We start from the raw sequence: 16,630 nt of genomic DNA, 5'->3' as shown, positions 1-16,630 counted from the left end.
TAGGGCTGCTATGAGTCGGAATCGACTCGATGGCAACGGGTTTATGGGTTTGATGTAAAAAGGCAGTATTACATATCAGCCAAAAAGTGCTGCTGGGTTATAACACTATTCAATTAATGGTGTTGGGATACTAGGAAACCACCTGGAAAAACTAACTTCCGTTTCTATCTTACTCCTTACAACAAAATATAAACCCCAAACCAATCAAAATTTAAAAGTAAAAATAAAATTATAAAGATATTCCCAAAAAACTTAAAAGGTTTTCCTCTTATGCTGCCAGGATGGGAATATCCTACATATTCCAGTGAGATACAGTAGCCCCGATAGGATGGAAATCTGTCCACAAGACAGGCATTCTCCATTCACACGTTTAGATGCAATAACTTCACGTACGATGGAAATTTAACTTTCTATGGGCAAAGTGTAATAGCTACCCAGAGGCTGTTGTCATTCCCATTGTCACTGAGCTGATTTCATAATGACAACAACTCATGCAAGCTGTTGTCAAACTCATATAAGCGTTAGTTGTCACTAGTTGCCATCAAGTCGATTCGGACTCATGGCGACCTCGTGTGTGCAGAGTAGAACTGCTCCATTGGGTTTCAAAGCTATGAACTTTTGGAAGCAGGTTTCTAGACCTTTCTCCCAAGGCACCGCAGGGTGGGTTTGGACCTCAACCTTTTGGTTAGTAGTTCAGTGTTTAACATGTGTGGTTAACGGACCTCTGGGAAACAAGAATCTTGTCCAAGGTGGTTGTATGGTTCCCTTCAGTTCACATACCCGCTATAGCAGCAGTTCTTCCACCAGTCTAACTTGGGAACACAAACAGGGTGCACGGTAGTGAAGAAGCTCCCACTGTAGCTCAGTAGCAGACGCTCTTGTGCTGGAGAATGAGAAGCTGCTGAAACTCTTCCCTGGGCTCATGACACAGCCAATAAAAACGTATCTCAGGCTCTCGGGTACAACCGAAGGCATTTACTTAAGACTTTTATTATATCACTCCCCACTTCATCCCTGTGTTCATCTGATCCCTGATACTTCCGGGGCTTTTTTCGCATTTGTAGTTCTTTAGTTGACGCCCTGGTGGCAGAGTGGTTAGGAACTTGGCTGCTAACCAAAAGGTAGGCAGTTCGAATCTACCAACCACCCCTTGGAAACTATGGGGAAGTTCTACTCTGTCCTATAGGAGCGCTATGAGTCGAAATTGACTCAATGGCAACGGGTTTGGTTTTTTGGTTTTATGGTAAATAAGGTCTGTAAAGTACTGAGAACAGCCTCTGGTACATTATATATATATACTTTTTTTTTTTTTAAAGTCCTGTCAAGTAGGTTCTAGCTCACGGCAACCGTGTGTGTCAAAGCAGAACTGTGTGCCGTGGGGTTCCCAGGGGCTGATTTTTTCGAACTAGATTGCCTGGACTTTCTTCTGAGCTGCCTCTGGGTGGACTCAGATCTCCCACCTTTCAATTAATAACTGAGCTCTAAACTGTTTGTGCCACTCAGGGACTCCGTAAATATATTATAAAGTGATAGTTAAGAGATGATCTTAAAAGTATGTACGTGACAGATTTTCTGCTTATGAGTTGGTTGACCTAGGACAACCGGCTCAAACCTTTTGCCTTAGTTTTCTTATTTGTAAAACTGTGATGATAACGTCTATCTTGTGGAGTTATTTTAAGGATCATTGAAATAATACAGGTACAGCTCTTGGCTCAATGCCTGGGACATAGCAGTCAAGAAGAGGTTGTGATTTTTAAAAGAGAAGTAGCAGGTCCTAGTTTACAGTAATGTGGATCCTGTTCTCAGGCTCCAACACTGACTGGTTTGTGAGTTTGGACAAGTTGCTTACTGTCTTTATCTTCATCTGTGAAAGAACAGTAATACTGCTTCCTATGAGGATTAAACAGGGAGCCCTCGTAGTGCAGTAGTTAAGATCTCGGCTTCTAACCAAAAGGTCGGTCACTGGAATCCACCAACCACTCTTTGGAAGTCTTCTGGGGCAGTTCTACTCTGTCCTATAGCGTTGCTAGGAGCAGGAATAAACGGGTTTTGGTTTGGTGAGGATTAAATTATTTAATTCATAGAAACTAAACTGAACAGTGACTGGAACATAGAAAACTCAAGTGTTTATGAAGTAAATATCATCATCATTGCATTATCGTTACCTCTTCAGCTTTACATGTTACCATTCCTGCCACACAACCTGCCCTTTACACGTACAAATCCTTTCATTGCTTACTGAATGGGAATTGCGCCTCCATTTCAATTTCTGAAATATTTTTCTTCCCTTCTCTTCTCTACTGTGAGAACTTGTGCTTATTCTTTAAATCCAGTTCAAATGTTGCATATTCTGTGAAGCCCCTTCTGTTCACCACTGGCAGAATTATTTACTCTGGTCTTTGTTTAAGCCAGTTAATTGGTTGCACTTTAATTACCTTTATAGCTCTACCTCCTTCACTCTGGATATCTCAACATCTTGAGACCCAGGGCCATGTTTTACTCACCATTGTATTTCCAGCGCAAAGTAAAAAGACCACCATAGTCATTCAGTCCAAATATTGAATGCATAATTTATTTTAGAGTAGTGCAATGAACAAAATGTTCTCCAAAGTTCCTTTCAATTGCCTATTACACATTTTATTTCGAATTGTAGAAATATAAACTATTTTTCCCATTAGATCCTTAATGACACTTCTTTCAAACATTTCATATTAAGACGTAGTAGCAGAAAGAAGAATGTCAGCTAATACCTGCAGAAGAGAGTATCAGGCTTCTAAAAATCACCATTTTTCAACCCCTGAAGTAATATTTCATTCAGGCAAAAGTCATCAAAGGATGCTGAAACTGTTTGCTGGAAGGTTGTTGGAGAGCAGTATATTTATAGACTCAAAGAATTGCCCTAGACACTACTTACCAATTAAAAAAGGAAAAATATGCATTTATCATGGAAAGATCTAGTGATCACCAATTTAGACAAATGAACAAAGTTATGATTGCCAATAGTGGACAACTTGATATCATGTGCCTTTCTGTACACTACAGTAAGAAGTATACCCACTCCTCACTTATTGACATGGTTAGGTTCCAAAGACCAGGGTATTATGCAGAAATCAGTGTTATGCCAAAATGAAAGACGACCACATCAAATTACAAAATGGAGGATGACTACAGCACTATATAACTGCCAAACCACTGAGAAACAAGGCCCAGCCAAGTCGACATATAACCTTAACCATCACAGCCGGCAGTACACTCACCTTGCACCTGGGCATTCATTATTCCTAGATGTACGTTGTTAATGCACAAAATATATAGCAGATTTTTTTACTATTATCCCAAATGTGAAACACTGGATAACGAGATAGTAAGTGAGGAGTAGGTGTACATACAACATACAAAAGATCCTTTCCAGAAATGTTGAACTCTAATCTAATCATGAAGTAACCATCAAGCAAATCCAAGACGATAGCTGGTCAGAATTCTTCAAAATAATTCAATATCATGAACAACAAAATACTACATGAGAATGTTCTCGATTAAATGAGAGTGAAGAACATAGCCACCAAAGGTAAGACACAGCATTGATTTATGGCTATAATAAAATTGGGGAGACAATTGGGAATACTTGAATAATGTGAACATATTTGATGACACAGAACATTAGAAAATTAATCATCATAATTTTATTATATTATAAAGTGTACTATTATATATTTTACACATTCTTACATGTGAAAGTGTTATCATGCTTATGTAGCAAACTATTTCCGGAACACTTAATCTTGCTCATGCAGACCTGTACCTAGCTCAAGGGGCAGTCATTCAAACAGAACAAGGGAGTACTGCTACTGTCGGTTTAAAATTGGGAAGGTGTGCAACAGGGTTGAATCCTTTCACCTTACTTAGTCTATATGCTGAACAAACAATCTGAGTATATGAAGAAAAACGCAGGATCAGGATTGGAGAAAGAGCCATTAACAACTTGTAATATGCGCAAGACTTAACCATGAAGACCACTTGAAGTACCTCCTGATGAAGGCCAAAGACTTTCAGTACGGATTACATCTCACCATAAAGAAAACAAAAATCTTCACAAGTGGACCAATAAGCGGCTTCACGATAAATGGAGAAAATATTGAAGTTGTTAAGAATTTCAGTTTACTTGGATCTACAATCAACACCCATGGAAGCAGCATGAAGAAATCAAATGTCATATTGCATTGGGCAAATCTGCTGCAAAAGACCTTTAAAATCTTAAAAAGCAAAGATGTTACTTTGATGACTGAGGTGTACCTGACCCAAGCCATGGTCTTTTCAATTGGTTCACATGCATGTGAAAGCTGGACAATGAAAAACAAAGACTGAAGAATTGAAATATTTGAATTATGGTGTTGGCAAAGAATATCGAATGGACTGCCAGAAGAATGAACAAGTCTGTATTGGAGGAAGTATAGCCAGAATGCTCCTTAGAAGCTTAGAAGCTAGGATGGCAAAACCTCATCTGGCTTACATGGACGTGTTATCAGGAAGAATCCATCCTTGGAGAAGGACATCATGCTTGGTAAAGTAGAGGATCAGAAAAAAAGAAGACCCTCAATGAGACGGATTGACGCAGTGGCTGCAAAAATGGGTTCAAGCATAACAACAATTGTGAGAAAGGTGCAAGACTGGGCAAGGTTCTGTTCTGTTATATACAGGGTCGCTATGAGTTGGAACTGACTTGATGACACCTAACACACACGCACAGGGAAACTATGCCTCTATATGCTTCAAAAATAAATTGTATCAAAAATAATTATATATAAATAGTATAGAGAGACAAAGATACAGAGATGTAAAGCAAAGGCGACAAATAGTTAACAATTGATTAAATCTCAGTCAAGTGTTGATAGGTGTGCATGGTAATGTTTTAGCTTTGAGTAAGGCTGAATATTTTCAAAATAAAGAGTTGAGAAGAAAATCACATAGAAAATGATTGTCTATCCTAAACCACACATCTTATTAATAATGAGCTCTTTGACCCATCTTTACTAAAAGATTCCAGAGTAGCCAAGCTTGTTAACTTGATTGTCACAATTTCCCTTCTGAACCAGACACTTAGCCCATTGCTTCACTGATGACAGTCATGCTCTTAGTTTTCATCCCATGTCAAGTTAGTGTGGATATAATCAAAAAATGCTAAAAAAAACATATATTTTAAAATTTGCATAAGCAACACAGCTTGGAAAGAAACTCCTTGAAGGTGATTATTTAATGTATTTCATAGCTGAATATTATTTTTTTATTTTTTGCATGTTGATTTTATCCAAATCTCTGTCAATCTCCAGCAGAGCATTAAGCTAAAAGCTGACTCTTACTCATTTATGATTTTTTAGTTATTTTTTATTTTTGAAGGAAATTACTCCTTTGTCTTTTGAGTAGCTTATCCAAGGAGAGTATTGAATGGACTCAGGACATTTCTCTAATAGCTAGGAAAAATGCCCAAAACTCATTTTATCACCTGCCACATGGTGCTTCAATATTTATCCCTAAAAAAATCCCTAAAGCTAATATTATTTTGGACCTGATCCTCCGGTTAGTCAAATGCTTCACAGAAGTAGGCTGCATTGCTTTGAGTTCCTCTAGCCTCACATTGATAAGTCCTAACTAAAAACAAACAAACGAAAAAACCCAAACCCATTGTTGTGAGTCGATTCCGACTCATAGTGACCCTAGAGGACAGCGTAGAACTGCCCCATACGGTTTCAAAGGAGAGCCTGGTGGACTTGAACTGCTGACCTTTTGGTTAGCAGCCATCGCTCTTAATCACCAGGGTTTTCAAGTCCTAATACAGAATAGTTGATATTATGTAGCTGGCCTCTTTGTAGGAGGCATCACATTTTAACATAACCCCCTCGTCTGCTTTATCATAGTAAATCGAGGAGGTTCTGGGTCCTCCATCTTCCACTCCCATTTTAGTCAGTTCCGTTCCGCTCCAAGACTGGGGAATGCTTCGCACTCACCTTTGGAAAGGTCACCAAAGAGTTGATGATGTTGTAATAAATAAGTTCCAAAACACCAACCAGAAATGTCGTTCATGAAAGCCAAATGTTAGCTAAACTTGGCACATGGCTCTAACAGTCTGCTTTTTATACAAACAACAGTATCTATTAGAGTGACTGTTCTGACAGAGACCAGAGGCATTTCTCTCAAGAGAAGAACGTGTTCCAAGGCACACAGCTCATTATTTTTCTTCTTAAAACTACCAGAGGAGCTTCCGTTTCTTCCTCAGGAGTGGGTAACTTGCTTCCTTGACGAGAACTGGAGATGAGTGGAGACTTTTGCTCTGTCAGCTAAAATTAATTCATCCTGCAAAAGGGGAAGGTATTTGAACGGTATTTGGAATTGCTTTAAACAAATAGGTGAAGGCTGAAGTGCTTCGGAGGAACTTCTGTCAGGTAGCTATTGGCAATTTTATACTGACTCCTTTCTCTCTCTTTTTTTTTTTTAACCCTCTTGGAACGTCATGTATTTACTTTGGCAAGATTGTCTAACTGAGATAATACTAGTTTTCCTCCTGATGCCTTGCTGGGGAAGGGGAGAAGGAGGAGGGAGGGGAGAGAAGTGGAAAGGGTAGGGTTATTATATGCAATCCTACACAATCAAAGTGGTTTAATCAAATGAATAAAACTCTCTTTCTTTAAATATACAGGGACGGAACTATTTAATAAGCCTCTTCATATGCAGAGGCTGAGGTAATTCAAGCCAAGTAGCACTGGTTGCATACTTAATGCAACTATTCTGGCCTCAAAAACAGTATTTTTATTATAAAGCTCGTTTCCTTTCCCTGGTTTTGGGAATTTTTTCCACACTCAGTGCAGTGCTTCACACTGAGCCTGGGATGAATGGATCCATCAGGGCTGGGATGATGTTATTTGTGAGGGTGTTTATATTTTTAGGCTGCCCACAGGAATACCTAAAGAGCAGCATAATGGGTATTAAGGTAAAGCATGTGAATACCAGTTTAGCCCCTCGTTTTTATCGGGATCTGTCACCATATGGGCCATTAACTGAAGAACGAATTCTTTTGTAGCAAACAGATTGGTATGTAATTTGATACAGCAGAATTTTAAACAACAGTCATAAGCTTTGTCCTTCAGCCACGTAAGAACAAAAATGATTCGTTCTCTCAGTGTGAATTTCCGTAATTCTTTTGATCACAGTCAATAACAAAATCATTTTCCGTTCAAAGAAAAGGCAGCTCTGGAGGCTATATAACGGACTTGCCACCCTTCTGTTCTTGGTGGGGTGGAGTGGGCTGGGATGAGGGAATGACAAAGATCAAGATGCTTTAAATGCTCATCAGCAAAGGTAATGCAGGTGGAATTCGAGGCTGGAGTGAAGCTAGAGGGAGAACTCCCATGTCTTCAACCCTCTGCCCCCCAACATAAGCATGGATGTGGTGCTGTGTGCCATCATACTCCTGAAGGGAAAGTGACATAGATCAGTCAGTGGACATGCCAATTGACAAAGGACATACTAATAACCATACAACTACTGTGTACCCATTTAATTAACCAGGAGAACCAGTTGAAGTGGAGTCAACTTGGGCTCATGGTGATCCCATGTGTGTCAGAGTAGAACCGTGCTCCATAGGTGTTATGAATTGAATCGTGTCCCCCCAAAATGTGTGTCAACTTGACTAGGCCATGACTCCTAGTATTGTGTGGCTGTCCTCCATTTTGTGATCTAATTTTCCTATGTGTTATAAATCCTAATCTCTGCCTGTGGTTAATGAGGCAAAATTAGGTTATGTTAAAGAGGATTAGACTGGGATGCAACACCCCTACTCAGGTCACGGTCCTGATTTAATGTAAGGGGAGCTTCCCTGGGGTATACCTTATATCATCTTTATCTTATGAGAGATAAAGAGAGAATCAAGCAGAGAGATTGGGACCTCATTACCTCCAAGCAAGAATAGCCAGGAGTGGAGTGTGTCCTTTGAACCTGGGGTCCCTGAGCTGGGAAAATCCTAGACCCAAGGGAAGATTGATGACAAGGACCTTCCCCCAGAGCCGAGAGAGAGAGAAAGCCTTCCCCTGAGGCTGGTACTCTGAATTTGGACTCCTAGCCTGCCTAAACTGTGAAAGAATAAATTTCTGTTTGTTAAAACCATCCACGTGTGGTACTTCTGTTACAGCAGCACTAGGTGACTAAGACAGTAGGGTTTTCAATGGCTATGATCTTCTGGAAATAGATGGCCAGGGCTTTCTTCTAAGTTGCCTGCGGATGGACTTGAACCTCCAGCCTTTCAGTTAGAGCAGAGTGAGTGAGCCATTTGCACCATTCAGGACTCCATCCACTCAATTAGACACAGCTGTCGTGTTACTAGAGGACCAGTGGAGTTCTAGAATGTCTATATGGGGGAAGCCGAGGTGTGGCAATATAGTTTAACAAATGACTACAAGAGGCATTGTTTTCAAGTTACATAAAATTTTTACCTTGATTTTATGTTTATTTAGAGTTGCTTTTAGTGGTGGACTGCTAACCAAAAAGTTGGCAGTTCGAATCCATCAACCGCTCCCTGGAAGTGCTGTGGGGTAGCTCTACTATGAGTCAGAATTGTCTCCATGGCAATAGGGTTTTTTAGTGGTGGAGGTGTGGGTACTAGAGGCTGATTTACAGAGCAAGCATAAGTAATTATTTAGCAGTGGTGGGCCACAGTGAGCTCTTGTGTCTGTGTGCTTAGCCAGGCTAGCCCTTAACAATACCCAGTGAGCAAACCTTCTTCTCTGCATCTTCCAGTCAGAAATTTAAGCTGAATTAGCTCAGCGTTCACACAATCCTAACTTCCTTATTAGCTTTCCTATCACCAAATAAGAGGCTATATGGAAATCTGTGCTGTTCAAAATGTTTTATTGCCTTTTTTTTTTTTTTAAATAATGTTTTGTTATGTTTTTGGTGAAAGCTTACACGGCAAAGTAGGTTATCAGTTAACAATTTGTATACATATTATTAGGAAACCCTGGTGGCGGAGTGGTTAAGTGCTATGGCTGCTAACCAAAAGGTGGGCAGTTCGAATCCTCCAGGCGCTCCTTGGAAACTCTATGGGGCAGTTCTACTCTGTCCTATAGGGTTGCTATGAGTCAGAATCTATTCAATGGCAGTGGAAAAAAAAAAAAAAAAAAAAAACTTTGGAAATACATATTATTCAGTGACATTGGTTACATTTAAAAAAAAAATAATGTTTTACTGAGTTTTTGGTGAAAACTTACACAGAAAGTTTAAGCTCCCATTTGACAATTTCCACACAAATTGTCGAGTGACATTAGTTACACTTATCACAATGTTTCAGCATTCTCTTTAATTGTGTCCTGTTTGTTCCCTTTCTGGTACTCCAGTTTCCCTGTTCCCTTATCTTCTAATCTTCGTTTTCGAGTAATTTTTGAACTTTTGGTCTCATACTGATGGTTTTTAAGTAGGGCACCGATCTTACAGGTTATAGCCTTTATAATGTCTGCCACTCTGCTATTTCACTAAAAGGTGATCTCAAGAGATAGGTTCAGTTTTAGGTTCAAAGAGTGTCTCAGTGTGATAGCCTGGGGGAGTCCTCTGTTCTCTGCTGTTCCAGTGTGTCTGGCTTTTTTTGGCGGGGGTGGGGGTGGGCGGGACTGGGTTCTGCCCCTTATTTTTCTCCCATTCTACCTGGGACCAACTATTGTGACCCTGGTCAGAATGTTCAGTAGTGGTAGCTGGGTACCAACTAGTTCTTCTGGTCTCAGGGTAGATGAGTTTGTGGCTCCTATAAACTTACTTCTCTGAGATTTGGTTACCTTATTGTTTTGCTCCTGGTGAGTAGAGACCCCTCTAGTTAGTGCTTTTTAAATGGCCCCAGGAGATAGTTGGTTGCCATTACTTTTATTTAGCTAGTATCTTAGGCTGGGCTCTCTAGAGAAGCAAAACCAGTATAGCATATAAACATATATATATAAAGATTTATATCATGGAAATGGCTCACAAGGTTGTAGAGGCTGGAAAGTCCCAAGTCCATGGGTCAGGATAGAGGCTTCTTCTGATTCACAGGGCTGGCTAACCCAAGATCAGCAGGTCAGAGAGCAGGGCTCTTGTTCACAGGCTGTGAAGACAGATGAATCCCAAGATTGGCAGGCAAGACGGCAGATAAGCTGCTAGCTCAAGTCCCAAGAACCAGAAGTCAGATGAACAGGAGCCAGCTATAGGATCCAGAGTGAGCAAAGGCCCATAAGCCTTGCCAGAATGTCCACTTATATTTGATGCAGGCCAAATGCCTAAGAAACTCCCTTGCAACTTATTGGCTACTCACAGCTGATCCCATCATGAAAGTAATCACATTATATCAAATTTCATCGTAGAAGTGATCACATCATCATATGACTGCCAAACTACATCTTGACTGCCAGTCTGAGAAAGATGGCCCAGCCAAATTGACACACAGCCTTAACCATTACAGCCAGTAAGGAAACTGAGGCATAAAAAAATTAAGTGTTTTGCCCTAAAAGATAAGACAGGCTTTCCACTGAGTCTACTAAGTTAATTAATACTTTCTTGAGAGAAAAATATATAATTCTTCTAGAGGGATTTTTAAAGGAAGTAAATGTTTATCATTTATTTAAATATAAAATTGTCAGATTTTTTATAGAAATGATGCATCTTTAATACTCTCCCTGATATGAACAGCAAATCTTATTAAGGTAAATGGCTGTAAAGCGAACTATGCACGAAGTCTAAAACATTTAAGTGTTATTCAACAAAGTAACAAAATCATAAACACCCAAAGCTAATTTATTTTCATTATGAGGACATGTATGTTGGTAACAGATCTTATAGTTAGGAAATTTTCATTACAATTTCTTCAAGATAAGCTTTCTTTTCTTATTTTTTGGCACTTTAATTTCTTAAAGGCTGAAAGGACTTCTATTAAATTTAAGGGAAAAGTCTGTAAGATGGCTGGTTATCACTGAACCATAGCCTCACGGCACTTCCATCTGCTTTGTACTCTTCAATTACTTTAATTTAAAGTTAGGAGGTGGCAGTGCCTAATGCTATCATTACTGAGATGTTAGAATGCTCCTTAATCAGTGCCATACATTAAAAGCAAACATCAGTGAACTCACATCCATTCAAATGCATTTTATCTGCCTGTAATATTTTCTTACTTTCATTTCAGTAATAACCTTCTTTCCATAATAAAATAGCAGTTGTAGCCAGGCAGAGTGCTTGTGAACTTTGATTGCAACCAAAATGGCACTTGTAAAATGCCATGAAGAAGGATTTCTTTCTCTTAGATTTTTGCTGGGGACACTATCACAAATCTGATCCATATAAACATACCTAACACTCAAGGTTTGCAATTATTCCAAAACGAACAGCTAGAATAACAAGTACTGGATTACAGAAATCATAAATTTATTAATGTATTCATTTCATACCATATTGGAGCAGGATTTCTCCACCTAGGACTATCAGCATTTTGGGCTGGGGAGCCCTGGTGTCACATCAGCTAAGAGCTACAGCTGCTAACCAGAAGATCAGCAGTTTAAATCCACCAGCTGCTCCTTGGAAATTCTATGGGGCACTTCTACTCTGTCTTATAAGGTCGCTATGAGTCAGAATTGACTTGATGGCAGCGGCCTCTTTAATCCTATATTATAAGGGGTTTCCCTGTGCATTGTAATATGTTTAGGAGCACCCGGTCCCTATACACTAGCAGCCAGTAGCACTTACCCAAGATATGACAATGAAAAATATCTCCAGATGTTGCCACATGTCCCTTTAGGGCCCAAATCAACCCCAGTTTAAAAACTATGTTTTAGATGGATTAAATCACCTAGGAGATTAAAAGGTGGAGTGTACCTTTTCTGAAAATGCCCACAAACCCATCAGCTAGTCATTAGCTGGGTACTTTTGCTATTAGAATTTGGCTTAATTCAACTTTAAATGTAACCCAAGTTTAAGGCCAAAGGGTATAATCATATGGCATTCCCAATTCCCCGTTACTTTTATCAATTTAATCCCCAGAAATTTTCCTTTTGTTAAACAAATTAAAAGATAGAAAGCTTTGGTTCCAGAATAAGATGGCATTTTCTTGTTCTTTCACTGTAAACACAACTTTACTCTGAAAATTGTTTAGCAGATAATGATATAAGGGCTCTGAAGCTGGAAATAATAAGATAGACTGACTGCCCAAACCAAAAACCAAACCCATTGCAGTCGAGTTGATTCCAACTCACAGGGACCCTACAGGACAGAGTAGAACCGTCCCATAGGGCTTCCAAGGAGCACCTGGTAGATTCGAACTGCGGACATTTTGGTTAACAGCTGTAACTCTTAAACACTATGTCACCAGTGTTTCCAGACTGACTGCAGACCTCAATAATTTAGGGTCAACAGTATGGCAAGATCCCTTGGATTTCTTTATAATCTTTATATGCCTCTAGACTGGGTGCTGAGCAATCTGGAACCACCAACAGGAATAGATGAAAGAACCCAGGAAAAGTCTTCTCTCTCTGGCCTAAGAACCATGAGATAGGATACCCAACAGAGACCTACTGGAGAGCCCCAACACCCACTCCACAACCCAGGCTGATGCGTAATGCTGTCTGCTGACAATGCCTGTAGACACAAAGCGCTTAGCTTGTCCCACGCCCTGCTGCCAAACCAGGGCACTGGCAGGCACTTTGAACTACTCATAGCAGTAACAGCCATGAAGTTGGTATCTTAGTCAGGTTTCCCTAGAGAAGCAGAAACGACAAAAACAAATATATATATATATACACATATATAAAAACCCAGTGCCATGAACTCAATTCTGACTCACAGTGACACTATAGGACAGAGTAGAATTGCCCTATAGAGTTTCCAAGGAGCACCTGGCAGATTTGAACTGCTGACCCTTTGGTTAGCAGCCGTAGCACTTAACCACCACACCATCAGGGTTTCCATATACATATATATGTATATATATATATATATATCTATATCTATGTATGTATATGTATGTATCTATACACATACACTCTGATGGCACAGTGGTTAAGTGCTACAGCTGCTAACCAAAAGATCAGCAGTTCAAATGTACCAGCTACTCCTTGGAAACCTTATGGGGCAGTTCTACTCTGTTCTATAGAGTCAGAATTGACTTGGTGGCAACGAGTTTAAATACTTCATAACAACATATAGGCTAGTGTTTGAACAAATAACTGGGTGCCATATCCTAGAAAAGATGATACATGAAATTAACCTTCACACCATGCAAGTCCCTGGCTGCCATTCATGTAAATAAGGAGACACAGACCAAATGGCTACAGTCTCCACTCCAAGACTGTCCAGAAACAGGAGGTGGCCCACAAAAACCTTTGCCCTCTTCATAAACAATAACTGACATAAGGCTAATTCCCAAATGTGTGAAGATAACTCATACTTGCTTTTTCACTTCTCCATCTCTTAGACCACATAGCATTTTCTCTCTCTGCCACCTGTGAGTTTGATAATTCACTAGAATGACTCACAAAACTCACAGAAACTACTTGTATGTACAATTATCCACTTATTATAGCCAGAAAGTATACAAGTGAAGAGACACATCTGGCAAGGTCAGGTAGAGAGCATAGGCTTCCATTGTCCCTAGGGGTGTCCCATGCTCTCCTCCACATAGATGTCTTTGCACTCCAGGAAGTCCTCAAAGAGAGGAAGCTCCAAGGTCCAGGATCCCACAGTCACTGGGGCTCAATGCAAATGAATGCATTCATCAGTGAATATGCATGATTGACTACAGCATGTCCCTCTCCCTTCCTGAGATCTGTTACCAGGCTGGGGTCTATGTAGCCCCTACTCATTTACATATGTTTATGTGTTGCCTGGTTATTTTATAAAACAAAGGGCCTTTGATTGCTGGCGAATTCCAAGGGCTATTTTCAAAAACCAGAGAAAAAATGCCAAACCAAGTCCTTTATCCCACAACTCCCACAGACACCACTAGCAGAGATTGAACAGGAACCACAGCAGTGCCAAAAGAATGAAGCCAACCAGAGTAACACTGCAAGGGTTTGGAAAACTGAACTACTATTGGAACTAAAGCTCACAAAACTAGGCAAGAACACACACACACTAAACTTAAGCGAGATGAATGCTTGTTAAAATAGAAGATTTAAATAAGATAAAGAATCTCATACTATAATAAATAGAATGTCCAAGATAATTTTTTATTTAAATCAATTGTTATTTCTAGAACCAGTCAAATGATCATTTGAAGAGAAAAAGATAATCAGCTGAGGCCAATGCTGGAACTAAGATATTGGAATTATCTCACAAGGATTTTAAAGCAGTTTAAAAATGCTTCAACAGTAAATTATGAATTCTCTCGAAACAAGTAAAAATCTCAATAAAAAGATAGAAGTTCTAAAAATACCCAAATGGAAGCTATAGAACTGAAAAATATAATTTCCAAAATAAAGATTCACTGGATACACTCAATAGTAGAGAGAATGATAGAGGATAGAATCTGTGAGCTTGAAGACAGAACAATAGAATTTGCTCACTCTTAACAATAGACAGAAAATAGATGTGGGAAAAGTTAAAAAAGGATCTGTAGGCTAATGCCAAAAGATCTAACATTTGCATCATCAGAATTTCAGAAAGAAAAGAGAAAAAGTGTGGGTCTAAAAAAATATTTGGAGAAATAATGCCTGAAAACTTCCCCAAATAGTGAAAGACATAAGTCTACTGATTCAAGAAACTGAGCAAACACCAAATAAGATATCCTCAAAGAAACCCACACCAAGACACATAATTAAATGTCTGAAAACTAAGGGCAAAGAAAAAAAATTTTTGAAACAAGACATTACCTACAAAGGAACACCAATTTGAATGATAATCTATTTCTCTTCTGAAACCATGGAGGACAGAAGAAAATGGCACATTTTTTAAGCACTAAAAAGTAAGAACTGTCAACCCTGAATTCTCTATACAGTGAAAATATCCTTCAGGACTGAAGGGGAAATCAAGATAGTCTCAGGTGAAATAAAAATAAGAGAATGTGTTGCCAACAAACATAAAAAAAAACCCCAGTGCTGTCAAGTCGATTCCAACTCATAGCGACCCTATAGGACAGATTAGAACTGCCCCATAGAGTCTCCTAGGAGTGCCTGGCGAATTCGAACTGCCGACCCTTTGGTTAGCAGCCGTAGCACTTAACCACTATGCCACCAGGGTTTCCTAAACAAACATATCCTTAAAAAATGGCTAAAAGAAATTCTCCAAATACAAAGCATACGATAACATAAGAAGACTGGGCACGGTCTTCAGAAAGAAAGGAAGAAAAATTGAATTAGTAAAAATGAAAGTAAAAAAAAAATAGACTCTTCTCATGAATTTCTTTATTCATACTGCATGATTTAAACAAAAGTTATAACACAATCTGGTGTTGAACATATGTCAGTAAAATACTTAAGATAATTAAGTTTAAATGATGGGAGCAGAAAGGCATGTCCATGAACGTACAGTTTCTACACTTTCTTGAAGTGGTAAAACATTGAAACCAGTAGGCTATGGCAAGTAACATATGTATAGGGTAATACATAAGGCAATGACTAAGAAAACTGTATAAAGAAATACACTCAAAAACATTACACATAAATCAAAATGGAACTGTAAAGTATTGTTTAAGTAATCCACAGGAAGGTTAAGAAAAAAAATCAGAAAAACAAAAATGGAGAGAACAAATAGAAAACAAAATGACACATGTAACTCCTAACATATCTATAACTACTTTAAATGTAAATGGTATAAATATAACAATTAAAAGACAAAGATCGGCAAAGTGGATAAGGAAAACATGACTCAACTATCTGTCATCTAAAACAAACTAATTTAAAAAAACATGAGTACGTAGAAAGTAAAATCTGTAAAAAAAAAAAAGTATCATTGAAGCATTAATGAAAAACAGAAGTGGTTATAAAATATCAGAAAAAGTACAATTCATAGCTAATAAGATTAGTAGGCATGAAGAAGTCCATTAGTTAATGATAAAAGTATCTAGTTACCTTAGAAAAGGGTGATAAAAACAAAGGTTCATATATGAATGGCTACATTCAAGACTAACTACATTAATAAGAGATACCAAAAGACAATAGTTTAAATAAAGTAGAAGTTTATTTCTTTCTCTTGCAATAGCCTGACTGGTCCAATCAGGATGGTACATGTGGACACAGGGACTCAGGTTCCTTCCATCTAGTTGTTCCACCATTTCCTGGAATTCAGTTCTTCTCTGTATGATTGAAGCTGGATTGGCACCCTATCTGTGCTCTAGACTTCAGAAAATAGGGACTAAGAAATTTCTTTTGAAGCAAGTAATGCATGACTTGCATACATCACTTTTATGAACATTCCATTGGTGAGAACTTAGTTACAGGCTAATAGTCAGTCTCCACAAGCTTTACAGAGAGCTGATGAATGATACCGTACCTTGGCAGCCATATATTCCATCCAAAATTTTACTATGGAAGAAGGGGAAAATAGACTTTGAGAAATCCTCTAGAAATTTTTCCCAGTATTTATGTTTTTTTTGTAGCCTTGATGGATTTGGGGCATTATAAGAGCATGATGATCAGCTAGG

The sequence above is a fragment of the Elephas maximus genome, chromosome 18, assembly GCF_024166365.1.
Source record: "Elephas maximus indicus isolate mEleMax1 chromosome 18, mEleMax1 primary haplotype, whole genome shotgun sequence".
Lineage (NCBI taxonomy): Eukaryota > Metazoa > Chordata > Mammalia > Proboscidea > Elephantidae > Elephas > Elephas maximus.
Note: the sequence above shows the minus strand (reverse complement) of the source record.